The sequence below is a fragment of the Polypterus senegalus genome, unplaced genomic scaffold (genome assembly GCF_016835505.1).
Source record: "Polypterus senegalus isolate Bchr_013 unplaced genomic scaffold, ASM1683550v1 scaffold_4274, whole genome shotgun sequence".
Lineage (NCBI taxonomy): Eukaryota > Metazoa > Chordata > Cladistia > Polypteriformes > Polypteridae > Polypterus > Polypterus senegalus.
In genome coordinates, this window is record NW_024380911.1 from 15,895 (window position 1) to 40,986 (window position 25,092).

General features: G+C 40.0%; 1 long non-coding RNA gene across 1 annotated transcript in view; it reads left to right on the forward strand.

Annotated features, from left to right (window-relative positions):
- Window positions 1-25,092, forward strand: part of LOC120520406 — a 41,074-nt gene that overhangs the window by 14,280 nt on the left and 1,702 nt on the right. The window contains exon 2 of the long non-coding RNA XR_005631829.1: window positions 10,426-10,464. This is a non-coding gene — a long non-coding RNA (uncharacterized LOC120520406). The remainder of the gene's footprint in view (window positions 1-10,425; window positions 10,465-25,092) is intronic.

Here is a 25,092-nt window from a genome sequence, read left to right on the forward strand (position 1 = left end):
TCTGCAAGGAGGAATCGGCACAAATTCCCATCTCTTGAATAGAAAGACTTATAGTTGGCTACAACAAATGTTCACAAGCTGTGATATCTGCCATATTATTTACCAGGTACTAACAGAGGAGGGTGCCCAATCTTTTGCTCAAGTCTCAATTACTATTTTATTTATTTTTTTCTATGTTTAAGTTCATGGAACAAAATTTCACACTCCCTTCTGAGTGTCGCAGTGGTTGTATTTAATAGTTTTCACTTCAGAAATGGGTGTCACGTTGGCACAGTACACAGTAAGGAGACCAGAGTTTGCATCCTGTGACCTCCCCGTGTGGAGTTTGCATGTTCTCCCCATGTCTGCATGGGTTTCCTCCGGTTGCTTTGGTTTACTCCCACTGTCCATTGCAAAGATATTCATGTTAGTTGAATTGGCGATGGTAAATTGGCCTGTGGGGTGTTTGTGTGTATGTGTGTGCGTTCACCCTATGATGGACTGGCACCATATCCGGGGTTTGTTCCTGCCTTGCACCCTGTAGTACCCACCTCCTATGACCCAGGGCTGGATTAAGTGGGTTAGAAAATGACATGACATGACACTTCAAGAATCAACAGGGTACATATTTTACTCAGGGGTGCCCAAACTCTTTCATCACACTGTAAATGTTTAACTTTTTTAATTGATTACGATTACAAGTGTGATCACCAGGGGGCGATGCAGCACTCCAAACCTGAGATACAACCTTGCAGACATATGTCCCAGTATGAATAAGAGGTTTATTTTTTATAAATACCTTGTACAAAGGCTTAACCAGGGCATCAATGAACCACCACACAATTCTTTTCTTCTCTTCCACTATCACTCTTTCTACTCCACACCTCTCAGGCAAGCTTTGTCCTCCTTCCACTCGACTCCATCTCACCTGGACGAGGTCAAGTGGTCTCTTTTATCTAGGACCCTGGAGTTCTTCCGGTGCTAGAGTATAGCCCAGTGGAAGTACGTCCAGATCAATCAGAAGTCCCACATAGTAGGGATTGTGAATGCCTTCAGCTACCTGTGGAACTCAACAGGGCTGCCTCGTAGGACTACAGATTCCAGCATGCCCTGTGAGCATCCACATGGGGATCCTAACCCAAGGAGGCTGCCATCTAACGTATTGGGGAAGAAAATGTCCCAAATAAATTGTCTTCCCAAGTCTTTCCGTTATACTGACCTTCTGGCCGTGTAAGGATCCCTGCTCAGTCCCTGCTGCATGAACATCCATTACACAAGAAAAGGCACAGCAGCACACAAGTTCCAGTTTGACTGACTGATCTCTCAGCAACACCATTAGGCTGCTGTGACAGTCCCATAGTGTGAATTACATTAATTACAACTTTATTCTCAATCATTCCTCAGCAGCAGGTTGTCATGGAAATTCATTTTATTACTGTTGACCTTCTTTTTGCTCTGCTCCCTGCTTCATTTGAAGTGTTGGTGGGCATTTCTCTTTTAAGTAGTTCATCAAGATGTTTAAAATGGGCCGCTCCATAATTGATTTCTCTGATAATGTGCCACTCTGAATCTGTGGTATGAAGTCGGCACATACTTTGAATGTTCTGCTAATTGTACATTGCAGATTTCCCACACTGTGAGATAAAAATAACACACTCTGCAGATATTTTTAGTGGGCCACAGTGGCATGCCGATTAGCGCTTGTATTCTAGGTAGGGGTTCCTGCTGTGTGGTGTTGCAGGCTTTCATGTGCTTTCCTTCTGCCATTTCTAAAGTAACACATTGGCAGGCAGCTGTTTGTGTGTTTATCGTGCGATAGGCTGGGTAGGAAATCTTCCCTTGGACCAAAATGGCATCCCATGGGGCTAGTAGTCTAGGTGAGTGACAAATGCTTTCATCACGAGGCTCTTCAACATTACTAGCACCTCTTTATTGTTATATCCTGCACCTGCATTTTGTAAGTTGATCGCTGATTTGTTTAAAACAACTTCAAATAATGTTGAAACATGCAAAGCTTTTGAATGCTGTGCCAAGTTAACAAGCAACTGAGAGTAACAGTTTTACATTGGTAAAGATAAGAATTGTTCTCCTGAGAACATTATAAAGTGAAGGCATTGGTGGTTGGCTTCCAAAGTACCAGTTGTTCCCAGGATCAATCAGCATAGTGGGAGAGGTCATGGAGATAGTGCAGACATACTATATAATTACTAGGGCCTTCATCTAGACAGCAGACTGGGTGAAGTGAGCAACAGAGATCTGCTCTGCAAGAAGGACCAGAGCGGGTTTTTGCTTTTTTTTCTTTTTCTTTTTCTTATTTTCTTGTTCTTTAGTGTCTGCAGCAAACTGCTTGGACTGCTTTGCCAGTGCTTGTCATCAGTGTACTGTTCTGTGCTGTGGCCTTCGGGATAGCACCACTGGCTCAGGATGCCACATACCTCGATAGGCTGATCAGGAAGGCCTTAAACTCACTGGAGGCATTGGCAGTAAAGAGACCATCGGGGCTGATGTTGCCCGTCCTGTTCATTACACGTTGAAGCATCTCTGTTTACTGGCTCATTCCTTCATGGTGTGCTAGGGAACATTTAAGGGGCTGCTTAATGTGTCTGTGTTCTCTCCAGCTTTTTATATTAGACAACCGGCCAATTTGTTACATATTACTAGCCACGCTACCTGTCAAAAACAGATAATAGAATCATTAAAAAATATTTGTTATCTCTTGCCTTACTTGCACTTTCAGCTACTTTCCTCATTGTGCGCATGTCTCTTAATCAGCACTCCGTCTCCCGAGTGCATTCCCATAAAGCCTGCTTCTCAGACTCTTTCATCATTTACCAGGCGGCTTTCTCGCATCCTGCCACTTTTATACTTGCCATCTTTGAAAGTGCATGCCTCCTTCCTATGCCATTTCTCCTCCTTCTGCTTGCATTTCCTCTTTTTATCACATCACAAAACTGACCAATTAGATTGCTTCTTGTTCTCGCACTTCCTCTTTTGTCGTGTCACCAAAGCCAAACTGTCCAAACATTGCTCAGAGGGACTGAACATACAGACTTCAGTGATTTATTGTTTAGTAGAGAACATTGTGTGTATAGTTGTGAGTCTTGGACCTCTTTAACTGTTTGAACTGGCAACCTTGCACTTTAAACTTTACTTGACAATAACACCGAATGTCACTCGGGCTCAGAATTCTATGTAAAAGCGGTTAAGCCTGAGTATCTCTCAGGATAAGCTGTTATGATCCATATATTATATGTGGAACTGAGCCCAAATAATGCTTAGCATAGTTTATTGTTGTCATCTATTGGATAAAATAACATCATGATACCAAAAAAATATATATTTCTTTGTTTTTCCATATTGGGGTAACTCATCAGATTCATGAGTGAGGCGGAAACTTCAACCAAATTACACAATGTTCTGCAATTCAAAGAGAGACCCTTTTCCAGGTAGGTTAGGCGTACAGTGGGTGTCAAAAAAGGGGTAAAGACAATACAATATACAGAACATAAGACCTCAAAACAATATATTAGTGTAATAGAAATATTACAAGTACAGAGCAGAATTCAGCAGTAGATGATATTACATAATATGATTTCGATTTGTTCAAAGTCCTAGAGGCCTCGGCCATCAAGCTGCCTCCCCCTCTTGGCCGTTCCACAGCCAAGTCAGTGCTGGGCCAGCCATTATGATGAAAGGACCCCTTTACCCAGTGATACCTGCAATCCTCCATCAGAGATGACTTTATCTTAGGCAGGCAAAACAACTTGGCAGTAGGACAATGGCACCAAGTGCCACATTTGAGTACCAACAAGAGAAACACAATAGGTGAGGGTTAGTAACAAATTCTAACTATCATGTTACTTATGTTTTAGTGCTAATGACCAACAACAGAGATGCGGTCTGTGCAGTTAATCAGCAGCTCTAGTCAGGATATGCTGAACTGAAGTAGTGAGTCTTCAGCTGGGATTTGAAAGCTGAGACTGAAGGAGCATCTCTTATAGTAGCAGGCAGACCACTCCACAGTTTAGGGGCCCTGTAACTAAAAGCTCGACCTCCCACTGTTATTTGATTAATCCTTCGAATCATAAGCAGACTGGCATCTTGAGATCTTAATGTGCACTCTGGCTTGTAAGGTCATGATAAGTTCAGATAAGTAAACCAGACCTTGGCCATTTAAGGCTTTATATGTTGAAAGTAGGATTTTGAAATCTGCCCTAAACTTAACCAGGAGCCAGTGTAAGGTGTAAGTTATTATTATAATGTAATAATTCTTGCAGCAGCATTTTTAATTAATTGGAAGCTGTATAAAGAACAGTTTGAACATTCATTGAACACCGCATTGCAGTTGTCAATCCTACTAGAAATAAATGCATGAATTAAAAGAGCTGAACCTTTTCAGTTTAAGCTGAGTCATGCTTGAAGTGTTTAAACTTACGAAGGGAATTAGTCCAGTGGATCGAGACTGTTATTTTAAAATGAGTTCATCAAGAACATGGGAACAGAGTTGGGAGTTTGTTCAAGGTAAATAGCGCACACACATTAAGAAGTTTTTCTTTACACAGAGAATCATAGACACATGGAATAAACTACAAAGTAGTGGGGAAGAGAGTAAGGTATTAGGGACTTTCAAAACTTGATGTTATTTTGGAAGAATTAAGTAGATAGGACTGGCAAGCTTTGTTTGGCTGAATATCCCATTCTCGTCTGGATTGTTCTAATGTTCTAATTGGACGTTTTTATTAACATTACTAGTAGTAGTGTAAGAGTGAAGAGTTATTTATTTGTCCGCTTATTCTAGTACATCAATCAGGAGGGGTAATTGTGGCTGTCCTGATCGCAAATCAAAAATTAACCTTAGGTGCAATTTTAGATATCTTCAGATGCAGTATTTGAAAGTCATTCAAAGACATTTATCGGTAATATTCCCAGCCCTACCAAATGTGCTTTTGGAGGAATATGCTGTTAGTGCAAATACAGACACATTTTTCTTAAGGTGTTAGACAGCTGAGCAGGTCTATTTCTCTTTTTCTTCCACCAACAAAAGGCTCCTCTGTTGTGTCCTGTACTTTCGCCTTATATTTTAAAAGTTCTTTGCTTGTACATTCTTTTAAAGGAAAACTCGTGTTACGTACCCAAGGTACTTTGTAGTGATGTCTGAGACAAAATCTCATGTTTTCATGCAGACTGGAGGGAAAAAAGCAAACAGTGTGCAGTTGTGCACAATGGCAAACAATGTGAAAAAAGAAAACAAAAAGTCACGTTACATAATCTACTACGTGTCTGTTATCCAGCTCTATCCTGCAAATGTGTGAAATACGTGCCTTTTTGCTAAACTGCCATCTCTCCCCTTCATTTGTTGGTCAAGAGGCGTGTCCTATATTCAAGAAGTGACTCCCATGAGGCTTTATGTTACTGTTGAGGATGTTCCTGAGTATTCTTGAAGTTCTGTATGGAGTTTACAGTTTCTCAATGTCTGAATGGGTTTCTTTTTATACACAACAAGTTTGTCCCCCGAGTCAGACAAATATACTGGTTAGATGAACTGGTGACTTCTGTTGTGAGTGAGTGAGTGAGTGAGTGAGTGAGTGTGTATTGTGTATGAATGCACCTTAACGGGTTCTGGCACACCATTTGGTAACCTTGAGTTTGCTTAAGTGGCTCTGAAAATAGTAAAATTATTGCTTTTTATTCAGCTCAGCATTGGTAATTAGGTTTATGGAATTATAACATGTCATGTATTGGATTAATATGCTATTTATTTTTAGTTGACTATGGTGAAGCATGTTATTGTCCATGGCAATGTGCAACTTTTAACTATATAACTATAGCATGCTCGGGCCCTGGAGGGCTGCAGGTATGTGTGGTAGCATGGCAGAGCATTCTGGAGATTGATGGGGTGATCGGCTGATTGTGCATTCTCGTGCAGACATGTGCAGTTCCGTCAATTGCCTCATTAGCGCTCCGGTGTTGATAATCCATGTACCTGCATCCCTAGCGGTATAAAGAGAAGCCTGGGCAGGAAAGGGAGCGAACAGATAAATAAAAAGGTAAAAAGACAGAGGAAGAAAAGTGCAAGAATCCACAGTGATCAGTGCTACAGTGAACATGCAGCCTCAGGGAGGTCCTTAGAAATGACATAATGGTGGGCCTGCCTCCTGAGGCTCAACCAGTAAAACACACGGCATTTAACAAAAGGACTTTACAGAATGCATAAACATTAAATAATTATTAAACACCACAATGTAAACAAAAATAATCAAATGACATAAATTTAAAAGAGAAAAATAAAAACCAGAAACATAACGTAAGAAGATGACCAATACTTTGAGAAACAAGAAAACAATAAAATAAAGAAAGAATAAGCCTGAGCCAGAACAATAACCCTAACCAATATATGAAGTAATTTACTTAGAAGTAAAAGTGTTGGGAACACTCGCGCATAATGTGACAAACAAAGAGCCTTTGTAGCCTTGTAATTGGCATTTGATAGCATGAAGAAGTCATCTTGCAGTTGATCTTCAAAAAAAAAAGCAAACAAAGTCATAAAGTTGTTTTGATCATTCTTCATTTAAAGCTTTGATTGTTTTTTTTGTTTTTTTTGGTGATGATTTTTCACATAGCATTGGAAGCCAAGCCATAAGTGGAGATGGATGCTGCGCTTCACAGATGTTTCTTTGAAAGGTCTCTCTTTTTGTAGCCGTACTGATTCCAAAGCCCGGCAGGCTACAGCACATCAGAGCTTGCCTTTTGGTCTCCTGATCCATGACTCCTCTGAACCAAAATGCAATTTCTGACTTTTTGTGAATCTGGAGTTGGTTTGATAGAGGAATCTTTGATACTGCAGGATATATTCTTGTGTGGGGCAGAAGGTCTGATGTTTGTTTTCTTACTTTGTTATGTTATTTTAGTTCAACTAAAGTTCCTTCTTTATACTATCTTTGATGTTAGACTTGAGTGGATTTTATTCCATATTACCTTGACCCACCTTTCTGTCAGCATAAACACCATCATTTCCAATTTTTTTTTCCAGTAAGCTGCTGGCATGTGATAAAGGAAAGCAAAATGCAAACTTGTATGCCCTTCATAATGGTTCCTTTTTTGGTTTGTGTGTGTAAGCTTCATTTCCATACTAGAAGCTGTTGTTTCTATCCAGTTTTTTTCTTACATACCAGTTCCTTGTGTACGAGTCTGCTAACCATCTCTGTAGCACAGGGTGCATGGTAGGAACCAACTATGGATGGCCCATAGGGAAATTTTACTGGTTAAAGGTTGATCTGTGATGTCTCATGAGACTTCAAAGAGATTCTCATTTATGTTTCATTTAAGAATCAACTTTACTTCAGATGTTTCTCGTTGAATTCCTTTTTTAGACAAAAAAAAAGATGTAAGATGCAACTGAGGTAACAGGATTGAGAATTTGGTTTGAAAAAGCACATTTTGTGAGGTGTTTTTTCTAGTCTTGTTGTAATCTCTTTCACGACTTCATACTTTTTACCTGTTAATGGGACTGATGCCTCTTCCCAAGGTGATTTACAATGTTTGAGAAACGATTGGTTACATTTCTTTTGTTTTTTTCCAGTTGGATCACAGGCAGATGTAGTGACTTGCTTGTAGCCACGTGGTGTCAGCAGTGGGATTTGAACCCACAACTTCAGGGTTTGAAGCCCAAAGTCTTGACCACTGTGCCACACTACCTGCCTTTTCGTCTCGAATGAGTGTGATCTAATTGAAGCACAGCAATATAAATTAGAACAACTAAAATTGTTATCAGAAGCAAGGATGACAGTATTGTAATTGTAGTAATGTGTTTAATTCCCTCAAACAACCGTCCGTATATTTCACCATATATTACTGGGCACACAATGTAAATACAGTGATCCCTCGCTATATCGTGCTTCGACGTTCGCGGCTTCACTCCATCACGGATTTTAAATGTAAGCATATCTAAATATATATCACAAATTTTTCGCTGGTTCGCGGATTTCTGCGGACAATGGGTCTTTTAGTGTATGGTACATGCTTCCTCAGTTTGTTTGCCCAGTTGATTTCATACAAGGGACGCTATTGGCGGATGGCTGAGAAGCTACCCAATCAGAGCACGTATTACGTATTAAATAAAACTCCTCAATGATATACGACATGCTTCCTGCGCGGTGCTTCGCACACTTAAAAGCTTTAACACCCCGTATTGATTTTTCATTGTTTGCTTTTCTCTGTCTCTCTCACTCTCTCTGACATTCTCTGCTCCTGACGGAGGGGGTGTGAGCAGAGGGGCTGTTTGCACAGAGGATACGGACGCTCCTCTGAAAAATGCTGAAAGGCTACCTTCACATTGATCCCTTCATTACGGCAGCTTTATCGCGGTGCTTGCATTCTCTGCTCCTGACGCGCACCTTGAAGAGGAAGATATGTTTGCATTCTTTTAATTGTGAGAAAGAACTGTCATCTCTGTCTTGTCATGGAGCACAGTTTAAACTTTTGACTAAAGGGTGTTATTTCATGTCTAGAGGGCTCTAATAATGTTAAAAAACGTATTTAGAAGGTCGTAAAACAGGTTTTCAATGCTCTAACTGCGAAAATATTCGATTTATAAATAAAAAATCCTACTTTGTAGAAATTCATTTATCTGTCTGGAGCGGATTAACTGCAATAAATATTTATAAACAGTGTGGGAGAGTTTCTAAGAGCTTAAAATATATAAAAATAACCATACAAACATATGGTCTCTACTTCGCGGATTTTCACCTATCGCGGGGGTTTCTGGAACGCAACCTCTGCGATCAAGAAGAGATTACTGTACTTCCACATAGCCAAAAAAAAAACGTCAAGCCACTTTTTGGAATCTCTGAACCCACTGTGTGACTTTGCTGAGATCTCTGCTGAAACTCGAGGGGTATATTTTTTTTCTCAGTAGAAATATCTGAGAAGCGTGAGACAAACAAAAAATGTCACCCATTTTCTTTCTGACCTCTTTGTTGTCTAGGAGAAACCAAAAAGTTATTAAGGAGATCTTTGTTTTGATTTTTCATTCCTTTAGGGAGGCACTGGCCCACTGCAAGGCACATTTACATATCCTCCCAAACCCACTCACAATGGGCATGTTTAGACTACTCCGTCAACCTAATTGTTGTACTTTATTTGCCAGTGTAACTACATTTATCCAGAATTTCCAGAAGTTCTGCAGCTTCATTAAATGTTTCAGTGTATTACGTACCAAACAAAATAAGATTCCACAGTTTAAATATCTTTTTTTTCCAAAGTTTTTTTTTATACTTTATTATTTTTGCATGTCTTTTGAGCTTCAGAGCACAGCCACTGTACAGTGTCCCTGGATCGATTTTACAGGTTAAGGGCCCAGCTTAGTATGATCTCTTCTGGAAGTAATGGGACTTAAACCTTCTAGACACCAGCGCACAGCCTTAGGAACAGAGCCACCACAATTTTACCAACTATTCGTAAAATTCAAAGCAAAGACAGTTCACAGAGAAATAAAGTGAAAAATTGATATTGCTCAAAAAAAGGCCATGTTGTTGTAGGTAATGTTTATATGGTTGTATGTTGAGACACTCTAGACCACCATAATAGTCATTTGCCCGTCAAACTGTCTGTCTTCCAAGCACAGACACTGTGTTTCTAACTGACCAATGAGCAAATATAGCTAAGAAAGTCCTATAAATCTTAGTTTACGGGGGTAAAAGATTATACTTTCACCTATGTAAGTGTATGAAATGTATATTTTATTCCACTTAATTGAATACTTATGTAGATTTTAACATTATCGGATTGGCTTTTACTTCTGCTGTTTTATAAATCATTATTTTCAGGTTGCTCAAGAATGTAAAGAGAGTTGTTTATCTTCTGTTTATTTTAATGCACAGTAAGTACTATTCTGTATTTTTCTAGGTAAGTTGAGTGTTCCTTGAGGTCGCGTAACGTGTACAAATGAATCCATCCTGCTGTAACCGCGATTGTAAAGTTTGGGGCTGAGATAATTGGTCCTTATTGCTAACCTTTTGTCTATATTTGTCCTTTTCCCTGTCTATTTTGAATTGTCAGTGCACTGGCTGAGATTAATTGCAGTGCTCTTACTTTTTTGCATTTATTTTCTGTTTGGCTACAGTTCTCCGAGGTCAAAAAGCTGCTTGTTATTACCGTGCTGTGTATTGTGCTACATGCAAATTGACATCCGTCTACTGCGACTTGGAACGCTTTATCTCTGTGCAGTGTACTTCACAATGTAAATAAATCTGATTAGAAAAATGAAATTAATGGCTGCTTTTTGTCATTCTAATGTAATTAGTTGAAGACAATAAGTAATCCTCATAAACCCGTTGTCTGCAGGTAGATTATTTGAAGTTGCTTTAAATGAGGATATGCTTGATGAAATAAAGTAAGAAGCTTAATGTTAATTTACTCCTTCTAATTGTTAACTGTTTATTTTTTCAGACCCTTAATCCAAAGTGGAATGAAGAATTCTATTTCAGAGTGAGTATTTAAATTATTTCATTTCCAATTCTCTAAACTTATCCGGTACTGGATATTGTATTTGAATTATAACTTGCATTTATTTCTAAATGATGACATAAATATCAAGTCTGATGCACTGTATATTTTGAAAAGGAGGCCCTTAAGGCCATGTCACATTATGCGACTTTTCCATCTATTTTAATTTTACATAATCTTCAAGAGTTTGAGGCAGTAGTTTGAGATATTCACTCAAACTAATCTGCAACTCACTCCAAGAAAATGAAACCGGTTTGATTTTGTCCTTCGTTGTAGGGATGGCACTGCATACATGAGAACTGACAACCAATGAATGGTCACCCGGAAATTTAATGCTTAGAATGCGGTGATGAAAAATGAAGGAATACGGGTGTTTTGGATCTCGTAAACAAAAGAGAAGCCTGTCTGTCTGATTTAGCTTATTTATGTACCATGCCGGAGTGAAGTACTAGGGTGTTGTACTGTGTTAGCCATTATGGATGTAATGAGAAGTCAAGCAAAATGACACCTTTTATTCGCTAACTAAAAAGATTACAATATGCGAGCTTTCAAGGCAGCTCAGGTCCCTTCTATCTTGCCTGAAGAGTTGCCTCAAGGATTGGATCATAATGCATGCTGCTCAAAGAGGACTGACATGCACCCACACCAGGCTCGTTGAATATGAGACGTGCCACTGTGTTGTGAATCCTCTGCCATGACTTGGTAGTGCACGCAGGTACTCCAGCCAGTAGAGAGTTACGGTTGCCCAGTCGTGACAGGACCAATGCCCAAAGGAGAAGTTGCACTGCATTCCCTATTGTACAGTTACATTGTAATCAGTGAAGGACACTGAAGCTGGTCATTGATCATTACCCCAAGGCTGCATGCTGATTTAGTAGGAGTTAGTTATAAGGTGCCAAGATTTACATACATAGAGACTTGGACACATTTGTTGGTACCCCTCCATGGAGAAAGAAGAATCCACAGTTGTCTCTGAAATAATGTGAAACTGACAGAAGTAATTGGCACCCATTATTTTGTAATTTGCATTGACTTGGCCTTTGACTTCTGATTCATCAGACTATTTCAAATAATAACCCACATGAAAATGGCATGGACAGAAGTGATGGGACCCTTAACCTAATATTTGGTTGCATAATCTTTAGAGGCAATCACTGCAAAAAAGCAGTTCCTGGAGCTCTCAACGAGATGTCTGCACCTGTCCGCAGGTAGTTTGGCCCACTCTAGCTGTGTCCGGTTTGAAGGGGGCCTCCTCCAGACTGCATCTTTCAGTTCTTTCCATAAGCGTTCAATAGAATTCAAATCAGGGCTCATAGAAGGCCACTTCAGAAGAGAAGAGCCCGGTGTTTTGTTTGTAGCCTTTTGTGTGTGCTTTTAGCTGTGTTTATCCTGTTAAAGGATCCATGACGTGCCACTGAGACAGAACTTCTTGACAATGGGCTGTACATTTCACTCCAGAATATCTTGATAGCCTGGAGGTTTCATTGTTTCCTGCACAGACTCGAGGCACCCCATGCAGCAAAGCAGCCCCAAAACAGAACTGAGCCTCTTCCATGTTTCACAGTAGATATGCTGTTCTGTTCGTTGAAAGCTTCATTTTTTTGTCTGTGGACTGAGGGAGCGGATGTGACTTGCCAAAAAGCTCCAGTTTTGTCTCATCTGGCCAAGGAACATTTTCCCAGAACCATTGTATCTTGTCAATATGTATTTTAGTAAATTCCGCTCTGTTTTCTTATGTCTAGCCTCTCCTGGTTCTTCTCCCATTGAGCCAACTGTCACTCAAAACATGATGGATAGTGCAATCAGACACTGATGGACTTTGACCTTGGAGTTCAGCTTGTGTCTTTTTGGAAGCTGTCCTTGGATTTTTGTCTACCATTCTGACGATCCTTCTGGCCATTCTGGGGGGGTTGATTTTCCTGTTGTGGCCATGTCAGGGAGGTTGGCTTCAGTCCCATGGACCTTAATAAAATGTGCAACTGTTGTCACAGGAACATCAAGCAGCTTGGAGATGATCTTTGCATTTAACATGCTTGTCTATCATTTTCTTTCTGATGTCCTCAGACAACTCTCTCTTTTGCTTTCTCTTGTCCATGTTCAGTGTTGGATAAACAGTGATGTCAATTTTAACTTCTTCACTGAAATTGGCTGAACAACTGATTGCACGTTTAGAGACATGTGTGATATTAATTAAGGAAAACAGCTAGTTTGAAAAATCATGCTGATCTAATTATTTATGATATTTTCTGGAAGTATCGACAAACATGTTCTGGCCATTTTAGAATATCTTTGTAGAATAACCGATACTTGATTTCCTTTCGCACTTTCTTTGCTTTACTTTATACATGGGACAACTGGTTTTCGTGTAATCACTTTTCAGGAGGCATACAGCACATTTTCAATGAGCTGAATGGGGACCAACAAATTTGTCCACATCTTAAAATACTTGGCACATTCTAATGTGATTTCTACATTGACCACCAAACAAGAATCTGGGAGATATCAGCTTTCTCAGTAAGGCTAGCAGTCCACTTAAAAACTTAACTGGTTGGAACAAAAACCAATAGCCACGTTTGGTCCCTAGGAGGCTGAGTTTGAGAACCACTGGACTACATGTATGGAAGTCTCTGCTGAGCTTATTTCTTCTGAACACTTTGAAGTTGTCTCCCATGGGCTGGCTGAACTTACTGTAATAGTGCAGACAAGCTTTCAAGACATGGGGCTAGTAAGAGCACCACTAATACATTTATAGATGCATCTGTTCTTAAAGTCACTTAACTCAAGGCAGGAAACAAAGTGTATACCAGTGGTCTCCAACCCTTTTTGCACCTCGGACCGGTTTCATGTAAAACAATTTTCCACGGACTGGCCGTCATGCTTGCATAGTAAAGCATAATAAATACAACTCACAATGACACAGAATCGGTGGGAGCCCTGAGTTTGTTTTCCCTGCCACACGTCCCACCTCAGGCAGTGTCACCTGAAGTGTGTTCTTCATGTCCAGTCTACTCTGTAATTTAATTTTGGTTGCTGTCACTGCAGAAAACCCTGCTTCACAAAGATAGAATGTTGGAAATATAAGCGGCAGGGTTTTCAGTGCATTTGTGTTGATCCCCAGCAATGTTGTTTTTCTTTCACTCATTTTAGGTCGTGTTACATTGTGGGCTTAAGTTATCAGGCATAAAAACTGTAACAGAGGCAAGTGGGGGAAAGAGACACAGACGGAAGTGATGGGGAGATTGTTGAATGACTTACTGAAAGTGATCAAGAGTTTGTTGTACACCACAAACAAATCAATCTGCTCGCACGTCTAAACTTTACTTGATACCGCCCTTCCTACTTCCTTAACTACAGTGGCTGTCTAGGTCCATAAACAACAGATCATAATCACTGTTCTACAGAGATGATCCGGTCATTTTTCAAAATAAAACACCCTGCCGACTCCAATAGTCAATAAAATGAAATAAAATAAAAATAAAATGTTGTTTATTCTAGCGCTGCTGCCTCGTAGTTAGGAGACCCGGGTTCGCTTCCCGGGTCCTCCCTGTGTGGAGTTTGCATGTTCTCCCCGTGTCTGCGTGGGTTTCCTCCGGGCGCTCCGGTTTCCTCCCACAGTCCAAAGACATACCAATTAGGTGGATTGGCAATTCTAAAATTGGCCCTAGTGTGTGCTTGGTGTGTGGGTGTGTTTGTGTGTGTCCTGCAGTGGGTTGATTGGTTCCTGCCTTGTGCCCTGTGTTGGCTGGGATTGGCTCCAGCAGACCCCCGTGACCCTGTGTTCGGATTCAGTGGGTTGGAAAATGGATGGATGGATGTTGTTTATTCTTTTTTTTGTGCAGCCCGGTACCAAATGATCCACAGCCTGGTGGTTGGGGACTGCTGGTGTACACCATGCCAGTCCATCACAGGGCACGTATGCCCACCTTCAATGACACAGAAGTCTCTGAGGATTTCGGAAGAAAAAATCGTGTACCATTCAAAGATGAACTCTCCGCACAGGCAATGTTTAAGCATGGGATGGCCACCCAGAGCACTAGAAATCCCCCTTACATACAATAGTAAGCCCAGAATCGACAACTCTATTGAGGTTAGGCTAAAGCAAGATAATGAGCTGTCATTGAGAGACCAAAGGGTCCTATGTCAGCTGCCAAAATTGGCTAAAGTTTCTGTTCTGCCACCTGTGTGAATCAATCATTTTTATTCTTTAGAATTGTGCGCCTTTATCCTGTTTTTAGTGAATAGCTGATTGCCTCCTTCATGGCAAAAACTACTGTATGTGCTCCATGAACAGTAAACTAAACAAGATGAAGCTTCAGCTGAAGGGATGCTGCCTCTCCCAGGCTTGATACACATACTGTATATATAGTATTAATTGTAGTCTTCTGGTGACTACTCGTTTAAATTTTGTTCTTTGATAGTTTAAATGCAACTGAATTTAGAAAGATTTGATTTAAAAGTATTTCCTCATCTGAAATTGGTCGTCTTACAGTATAATTTATTATTTACACAGCAGGCAGTGTTTAATTAGATGGTTTCTGGAGGCAGAAGCTGTGAATAAAACTCCTGCAGATCAATGGAGGCCTTTCAAATTTTCACTTGTTAGCCTAATCTGTGCGTTTGGCTTTTGTTAGCTCTCTTCTTACTGCTTGACAATTGATTAAGAATCATACTTAATAACATTCTTAACAAAACGGCAACACGGCAGGTGGTAGCCTGTTAAATTAGCCTTTAACCCCATATTTTGTTATGTCATTGTGTCAGGTACTGTGGTGGAAAATTGTACACCATTAGGAAATTGGAATAAATCAACTCCAGAGTAATTTTGATGTACAATAGGACATATTAAGAGGAAAGCTTTGAGAGCAGCTCCAGATCTACAATATTCAGTTCAAGAGCTTCATGTGTTAAGTGAGTTAGGAAGCTATGGCAAAAGAATAATACAGGTATATTCCTTTATACTTTTTTCCAATAAGTGGTTTTTAAATGTAACGTTTAGTATGATTTGGCAATGAATGTAAAACGGCTCTCATTCAGACTTGTATACTTCCATCTATCTGGTTTTACTAATATACTGCATGCATTCAGATCCATTCCTCCTTTGTGTGCCCTCTTTATCTATGTCGGCACAAGGCAGGAACTAACCATGTGAACAGACGAGTACCCTCTAGTAAGTGTTTTTACGTGGACATATCATTTGATCTTCATTTAAGCAGATGCTATAGATTAAGGTGATATAATATAACAGAAATCAGGCACCATTTACATGTTGTAGTTCATTGTATAATTTAAGTTAACCTAAATACAAATTTCATGTGTGGAAAAAGTAAGTACACTGACATTAATCACAACCTCAAATACCTAAAATTAGAGTCAACTGCAAATGATTACAACATCATTAGAGAGGATCTTGTCTGAACTGGTAGACACTTAGTTTGGTTTGCTCTTTGTTGTAGTAAATCCTTGCCCAGATCTTAAGAGCTCTCTGAGGCCTCCAGAAAAAATGTGTTTTGTACTGGCAATTCATTTGGATTACTTTGCAGACCTTTAAAATGAAAGGGTCTTTTCCTGTTGATCGGTGTCAAAATAGCCAAATTAAATCCATGGTGATTGAGTGTTGTATAACAATAAAATTTGAAAACTCCCAAGGGGTTGAATACTTTTTATAGGCCACACATATAGGGCCTTTTGTACCAACCATACTGACATTCAAAAGATAATTCATATTAGAGAAGATACCAAAATAAATTGCACACCCGCAGTCGTAGACATTGATCGATCAACAGGATGGAACTTCAGACAGACATGGCAGGAATCACCAAGTGCGATAGTGACTCCAGTTACAAAATGAAATGTGGATGTGAATGAATGGACTGAAGACTCTTCTTTCACACTAGAATTCCAATCTGTCACCTTCTCCCAGAGTTGTTTGGAGTGCTTGTTTGTTTTCATTGTGTAACTTGGTCCACCATATTGACTGATCGCAAGTTGGACTTCCCAGATACGGTGCATTTAGACCACAATCATCTGAAACAGACGGGTGACAGCCGCTGAACTGAATATCTGACTTCTAATACCAGTAGAGGTGCCAGTGACAGTTTAGATGTGTTTTATTAAAAGGGATGAATACTTGCGTGATAATTTTTTTGTATTTTATATTTGTCATTAATTTAGAACACTCTGTTTTGAATTTGATATTAAAACGTTTTTCTTCTGCTGATGAGTGTCAGAAAATCGAGATTAAATCCATAATCTGTTGAATTTGCCATAGTACTAAAGTAAAATTGCCATTTTGGCCAGTAATGGAGCACTAACGGGATCCCTTCCCCGATTACCATGGAATATTGCCCTTGCTGGTAAGCAGTGATAATAGTGATGCTACTCTACAAAGCAAGGGGTCTCTTAAACGTTGTTGGTCCTTTGATTGGTTAACTTGATGCCCACGCCATTGCCTTTTTATGCAGACCTCATTGATTGAGCAAATGAACTTTGGGATTCATGTTACCTTTACATGAGGGTTAATCTGTGTCTACCAATTTCTCTTTCTTTTACGTGTGTACTTTTTCCCAAATAACACGTACAGTTTGTAAGTAGATGTTTTATTTTAGAAGCACATGGTTGTGTTTGGAATGCACAAGGAATTTGTTTGTAAAAATATAGCACATAAAGCACTACAATAGGGATTAACTAATGTGTAAGAGTGTTAATAGACTGGAGGGCAAAAACATTATGACCCCTCTCATATGAAGAGAATGACACTGACAGTCTATCAAGGTGAGATATCCTCTTTAATAAAACCCCTGTGTGCGTCCAGGTGTCCGGGTGTGTGTGTCTTCTGGTGAAGTGCGCATGTGCGGGCCGCGCGTCACATCGCATCGCATCGCATCACATCGCACCGTGCCCCGCCCATGCGCACGGCACCGTGGACGCACACACACTGGAAACTGGGCACACAGTGAATGGCCTTGCCATAGCCGTGCATGATAAGAAATAAAGGACAACATTGCTGGAGAGAGTGCTGATTGGGTAGTCGCGGCCGCGCACATAAAATCCGTTTTTGGGGAGACGCCATACATACAATAATCAGCTGCATGCCAGCACAGATTAAAATACTTGCTGGGGAACTAAACAGTACTTGCTGGGGAGACGCCAAGAGCACGATTATCGGCTACACGCCACACATTAAATCAGTTGCTGGGGACACTCTGCTGATTGCCCAATGTTGTGACAGAAGATTAAAGTCATATTACGGACATCAAAGCCAGTACAGGCATTTTACGGAAATACAAATCAGTATTACTACGAGAGAAAAATAAAGACACACAATACAGTGACACATATTACAGCCACTTACAAGCCAGTATTACTGTAAGAGAAGAACGGTCAGTTCAACAAGTAAACATCAACAAAAGAAAGGCTGAAAGACAAAGAAAAATACGAGCAAATGGATCGATTGAAAAAAAAAGAAAATGACCATCAGAAAAACGCTAAAAGAGAAAGACTCAGAAGAGCAAACCTTACAAATAGATGCCATTTACTTGCCAGAACCCGTATTCAGCCACGGTCAGTTATATGTTGCATTATCAAGAGTTAGAAGTTTTCCAGATGTTGTTGTCAAGGTTGTAGATGGTCCTGAACAAGGCAAACTGTTGCCAAACTCAGACAGAATATTCACAAGAAATGTTGTCTATAATGAAATTGTATAGGAAAATATCATGAGGTAAAGAAATACAAACATTTTACCTAAATATCTTCTTCAGATATTGTGTCTTACATATTGTTACAGTATAAGTTTTACACTAAGACAATATCAATTATACTTACTGTGTTGTCATATACTTTTCTATTTTATTTTTATTATTATTTTACTTTAGGCAGACTGTTCCTACTAATGTTTCTGCACTACTGTGATTGTAACGGGCTTAATGTCTAGTTCTGTATATTAGACGTCAATATGACATTAGACACCTATAGTTGATGTGTTAAATACAGAAGATGTGGGCTGTTGTAAAGACCTGAGTGACTTTGATGAGGGACAAATTGTTATGGGCAGATAGTCAGGTCAGAGTAAGGCTTTTGATATGTTCATGTTCAGCCATGGTGATCACCTACCAACAGTGTTATGAGGAGGGAAAAGCCACAAACCAAGTATTAGATGGCCGGGACTCATCAATGCAAGAGGTCAACCAGAGGCTATCCTGTCTAGTACAAAACAAAAGAAGGGCTATGGTGGTACAAATCACAGATAATGATGTTTTTGGGAGTAATGTGTCTCAACACATCGTGCATGAAGCATTGCTATGCATGGGACCAGGCACTAACCCCTTTCCACCATCAGAAGTGCCTCCATTGGGCTTGAAGGTGCTAGAACTGGACCTGGGATCAATGGAAGAAGGTAACCTGGTTCAACATGAAGCATTTTCTGTTGTATCATGTTGACACCCGTGTACATGTGTGTTATTTACCAGGGAAAGAGATTGCACCAGACTGTATGTACTGTGGGAAGAAAACAAGCTGGTAGATGGAGTATGATGCTTTAAGCAGAGTTCTTTGGTTAAACCCTGGATCTGGGCATTCATGAAGACATTAATTTAAATGTGTATATTTATCTAAACATTGCTGATGACCAGGTACACCCCTTTAAGACGAAGGTATTCGCTAATGGAAATGGCATCTTACTGGATGATAATGCACCTTACCCCTACCATGCTGGACAAATTGTGTGGGAATGGTGTGAGGAATATGTTGAAGAGTTTGGGGTGTTGCACTGGCCTCCGATATCTCAAATAACAGTACATCCTGGTACAATCTCTTACCCTGGTAAATGACACACACATACTCGGTCAGTAACATGATACTGCAGAAAATTCCAAACGTTGAACGAGGTGACCTTCTTCCATTTATCCAAGGTCCAGTTCCAACTCTCATATGTCCAGTGCAGGGGCTTTCAATGATGAAGTAGGAGTTTGCATGGGTACTCTGACTAGTCAATGGCTATGGAGTCCCATGAACAGCATTGTTTGGATCCCAGTCCAATCAAGCATCTGTGGGGTGTGTTGGAACAACACATCCAATCACAACATACAGGAGGATCTGCTGTTATGTCCTCGTGCTACATGCTGTAAGACCCCTTCACAGATCTCGTAGACTTCATGCCTTGGCAGGTTGGAGCTGTTTTGGTGGCACACAGAGGAGCAACAGAAGATTAGGCAGATGCTTATAATGTTTTGGCTCATCAGTGTATTGTTGTGCAATTTAGAAGCTTATGCAGGTTAATGGGTTTCTCAAGACCCCACAGTGAACATGAGTGTGGGTTTGAACCCTTTGACTAGGTGGTTGCATATTCAGTTCTTTAGTGATTGCATTGTGCAATGTGGCTATTCTGAATATAACAAGAATGCATTTGCTTTTTACCTTCTGGCTGTTTTATCTCAGTGGTACAAGTTTGAAAAACCACCACTCTCCAATCCACAAATTACAATTTGCTATTAAAAATTGGTTCACACCAAGCTTCCCAACACCTGTCACTAGTCAAACGTCCCGCTAAATTGTCTGTGCTGTTTTCTATATCACACGCTTCAGTGTCTTTTCGCCTCATTTAGTTGCTCTCTGTTGAAAGCTTTTGTTGAGACGATATTTTATAAACACAGGATGACAGCTTTTAACTAAGCTTGCTATTTCAAAGCCAGAAAAGCAGTACAAGAACTTGACGGGACATTGCCATCCAAATAAAGAAAGGAAATAAGTGTGCTGTGACCGCAATTATTTGAGAAGCAACTTACCAGACTCTCCTCTGCTGTGCCAGTTAAAAGTGATTTTGTAGGATTTTTTTATTCTTTCCAAAATAACAGTTTATGTTACCACTTTTTTTATTTCTCAGAAAAAAAAAGACTGGAATGCAGAGTCATGAAATTAAAAAGAAAATAACACAAGTTTCTCTTGGTGGGCTTAGAAAAGGATGCCTTTTGTTCTTCATTGTCTTTTCAGTTATTTTTCCTTTAAAAACTAAGCAACATTACTGGTTGAAAGCATTGTGCCTCTAAGCTGGCACTGGCCCCAATTAGTCTATAGTTTACATTGTGAAGAATTGTGTAGATTGTAAGTGAAATATAGTGTAATGGTATAAGTATGATTTATTTCATCCCGTTGACTGCTGATAAATATATTTGGATTTCTGCAAATCCCCTTTTGTTTATTGAATCTCCTAACAATAAATTCAGGCAGACATGCATCATCATTTTCTGCATTCATTTTTTCTAAGTTGACACTGCCTCAAGCTGGTCCTCACTTTCTTAGATTTATGACACCCACTTGGAAAAAATATTGTTTGATTATTAGCTTGGTGTGGTGGGAGAGGAATAATGCAGCGGTCAGTGTGGTTGCCTTAAAAGATTCAGTGTCCTGGGTTGTTGCCATGTCTGCATGGTTTTTCACCTTCATTTTTATATATATATATATATATATATATATATATATACACACACTGGGTAATGCTTGTGGTTGGTCGACTGGTCAGCAAACATCTGCCAGTTTGTCTCAGTTGTGAAAAGCAGATCATAGATATGTTACACAGTACCTTTCAAACAATACAAAGAGTACAAGACATGTCTGGGGCTCGATTCCCGTAAGGGGAAGCAAAGGTGCTTACAGCTGATGAGCCCCACTTAGGGCGAAAGACGTGTTGTATACTCTTTGTATTGTTTGGTCGGTACTGTGTGTGTGTGTGTGCCTGGGGTTTGTTTTCTGCCTTCCCCCCCTTGTTGGCTGGGATTGGCTCCAGCAGACCCCGTGACCCTGTAGTTAGGATATAGCAGGTTGGATAATGGATGGATGGATATGTTTATTTATATATATATATATATATATATATATATATATGTGTATGTATATATATATATATATGTGTATGTATATATATATATATATATATGTATGTATATATATATATATATATGTATATATATATATATATATATATATATATATATATATGTATATATGTATATTGTGAGCTGGAGGGCTGATCGCACCCCAAATAGATACGGACGCCCCTGGGAAAACCACAAACCCTGAAACACTGACTACCCTCACATTGCTCCTTATCCTTGCACTATAACGCGTAATACAAGCCTCGTGCGGTACTCCGCCGACTTATAAGCCTTGCGCAGCGCCTGTCAGTTTTGGAATTGATTGTTTGCTTATATCTCTCTCTCTGCTCCTAGCGGAACTGTCATCTCTGACTTGTCATGGAGCACGTTTAAGCTCATGTGTTTGCGGTGTTTGAATAAAAATCCTTCTTGTTTCTACGACCTCCTGTGTCTCTGTGCAAATCTGTGACCCAAGCGTGACTATATATATATATATTTATGTGTACAGTAAACCCTCCTTAATCGTGGGGGTTGCGTTCCAGAACTCCCCGCGATAGATGAAAATCCGCGAAGTAGAAACCATATATAGTTATAGTATATAGTATAGTTATTTTTATATATTTTAAGCCCTTATAAACTCTCCCACACTGTTAACATTATTAGAGCCCTCTAGACATGAAATAACACCCTTTAGTCAAAAGTTTAAACTGTGCTCCATGACAAGACAGAGATAACAGTTCTTTCTCACAATTATAAGAATGCAAATATATCTTTTCTTCAAAGGAGTGTCTGCATAAGGAGCAGAGAATTTCAGAGAGAGAGAGAGAGCGCTCGCAAAGAAAAGCAAACAATCAAAAAATCAATACGTGTGCTTTTAAGTTTGCTGCAGCATTTTTTAGAGGAGCGTCAGTATCTTCTAAGCAAACAACCACTGTGTAAACAGCCCTTCTGCTCACATCTCCTCCGTCAAGCGCAGAGAACATCAGAGAGAGCGAGATTAAAGCAAACAATCAAAAAATCAATAAGTGTGCTTTTGGAAGCACCGCGATAAAGCGGCATTTCTTAGAGGTGCGTCCGTATTCACTAGGCAAACAGCTTCTGTGCAAACAGCACCTCTGCTCACAGCCCCTCCGTCAGGCGCAGAGAATGTCAGAGAGGGTGAGATAGAGGCAGAGACAAGCAAACAATCGAGCACCGCGCAGGAGGCATATCTTATAGTATTGAGGAGTTTTAGTTAATATGTAATACATGCTCTGATTGGGTAGCTTCTAAGCCATCCGCCAATAGCGCCCCTTGTATGAAATCAACTGGGCAAACAAACTGAGGAAGCATGTACCATAAATTAAAGACCCATTGTCCGCAGAAATTCGAACCAGCGTAAAATCCGTGATATATATTTAGATATGCTTACATTTAAAATCCATGATAGAGTGAAGCATGAACGTCAGCGATATAGCGAGGGATTACTGTGTATATATATATGTATATATAATTATGTGTATATGTATATATATATGTATGTGTATATATATATATATATATATGTGTGTATATATATATGTGTGTGTGTATATATATGTGTGTGTGTGTATATATATATATATATATATGTGTATATGTGTATATATATGTGTATATGTGTACCCTACTTCTCTGACCTTCCATTTGCAAGGCCTCCTGGGCAGGTAAGGAAGGAGTGACAGTATCTCCTGTTTGTGCCAGGAACTAGATGTGGAAGGACATTACAGTATCTACATTGGGGCTGGCATCTTTACAGTCACTGAGTAACACTTGGGATGGACTTTGGAACCAGGGAGTACTGCACAGTGGGTGACTGCCTGCTATGGGCAAAGTGTCTCAGTGTAGACTGGGTGGCCTGCTGAGCAGCATGGAAGTTGTGGTCTCATGGGCCTGCCTTGTCAAGTTCTGTGGAGGCCACCAGGGGGAGCTCATGATCCACTGACCGTTGTGTTCTTTCCTGACCCAAAAGTTCTTCCTGAAGATAATACTGTATATTAAGCATTGGAAAAACTCCCGGTTCTGGAGTTAAAAGACAGGCCTCCACTTGGCTCAGGGAGTCAGAGATGGGAGTGGAGATGGACAAAACTCCAGTGGGAGAAGTGGAGGAAAATGGAAGGAGAAAAGGAGAAAACTGGCAGTATTACTGGCCTGTACTGCGTTGTGTGAGAATTGCTATAACACTGGGTAGGGAACCCTGTAAAAGGTACATGTTATTGTGAATAAAAACATTGTATTTGAATGTGGGACTCTGTGTGTGTGTGTACTGTAGATGTGTCTGGGGTTTAGGGTGGTGCTATGTGCACCGTAGCCACAAAATATATATACTAGCTATTTAAGCCCATGCTGTAAAAAGCTGGGGCTCCTAGAAACCATGAATTCTGGCACTTCAATCAATCAATCGCATCGGCTGTGTATTAGCGGCTCCTCGTCGGTTTCGTTTTGCCAATGTTCTGGCGTAATTTTTTATTAGCAGCTAAGCAAGTTTTTCTCTCCTTGGAGTTTTCGTTTTGTCGATGTACTCGCCTCCATTGTCAGTTAGCGGTGGTTTCACTTTGGCGACAGTGCCACTTTCTTTGTGCTTCACACTTTTGCATTTCTCGGCTGCCTTGCACTTCCGGGCCAGACAGACAAACACACACACTTCCACACATAGATGTTTATATATAAGATATTTCAAGGGTGGGCAGAAGTAGGTTTAAGGCTGGCAAATTGAACACTTAAGAAATTGTGCCAAAGTGCATGGTGCTATTTTGACATTCCTTTGAGTCAATAAAGTTAATAAAGCTGTTGTAATAATCACAACGAGCATGACTTTTTCCATACAAATACCTGTAAACCTACATTTGCCCACCCTTGTATAGATGGATAGATAGATGGAGAGAGAGGTGGTATATATGTATAGATAGATAGAGATATAGATGTATGTTAGTGTTGGATCAGCACTAAAAGTTTGACTTGAGTATCGATTACTGAAGCAAATAAAGGATCACCCTATCCCCCCCCCCCCAACTGGGTAGCCCACCTAGTGCACTGCACAAGTGCATTTTGCACCATCTAAACCTGTGCCTCCTGCTTTGCTTCAAGCCTCACTTTCCCTTTGAATTCTCTAGTGAGTCGAAACTCGTGTCTGATGCTGGTGGGATTTTATTAAGTGAGTTTGACAAGGCCAAGTTATTTGTTGAGTACTTTCACACTTGCACTCCAGGTTCAGGTGTATCCTGACTTTTGTAGCACATGTTTTTCACTTGCATATACTGTACAAGTTCACTTTGTATTGGAAGGTTTCCTTTTTTTTGTTTGAACTCTGCTGTGTGTTTATTTATGAAGCACATCCCCATAGACATTTGGACAGCATCGGTGCATTTGAAGCCTGCACAGCAGGTTCTTATTGCTTCTGTAACTCAAGTCAATCTGTTTTCATAAAATGTAATATAAAACTAAATGTAAGCTCTGGAGTACAAAAGTGGGTGATTTTCCAGCCAGATTGGAATATTAGTGTGAAAGAAGAGTCTTCAGTCCATGCACTCACATCTACTGTACATTTCATTCTGTAACTGTAGTCAGTATGGCACTTGATGGTTCCTGCCATCTTCCTGTAGATCTATCAATATCTATGACTGTGTGTGTGTAAATTTATTTTGGTGTCTTCTCTAATATGCCCAGAGGGACTGGGCAGTCCCGTGGCTTGGAACCCCTGCAGATTTTATTTTTTTTCTCCAGCTGT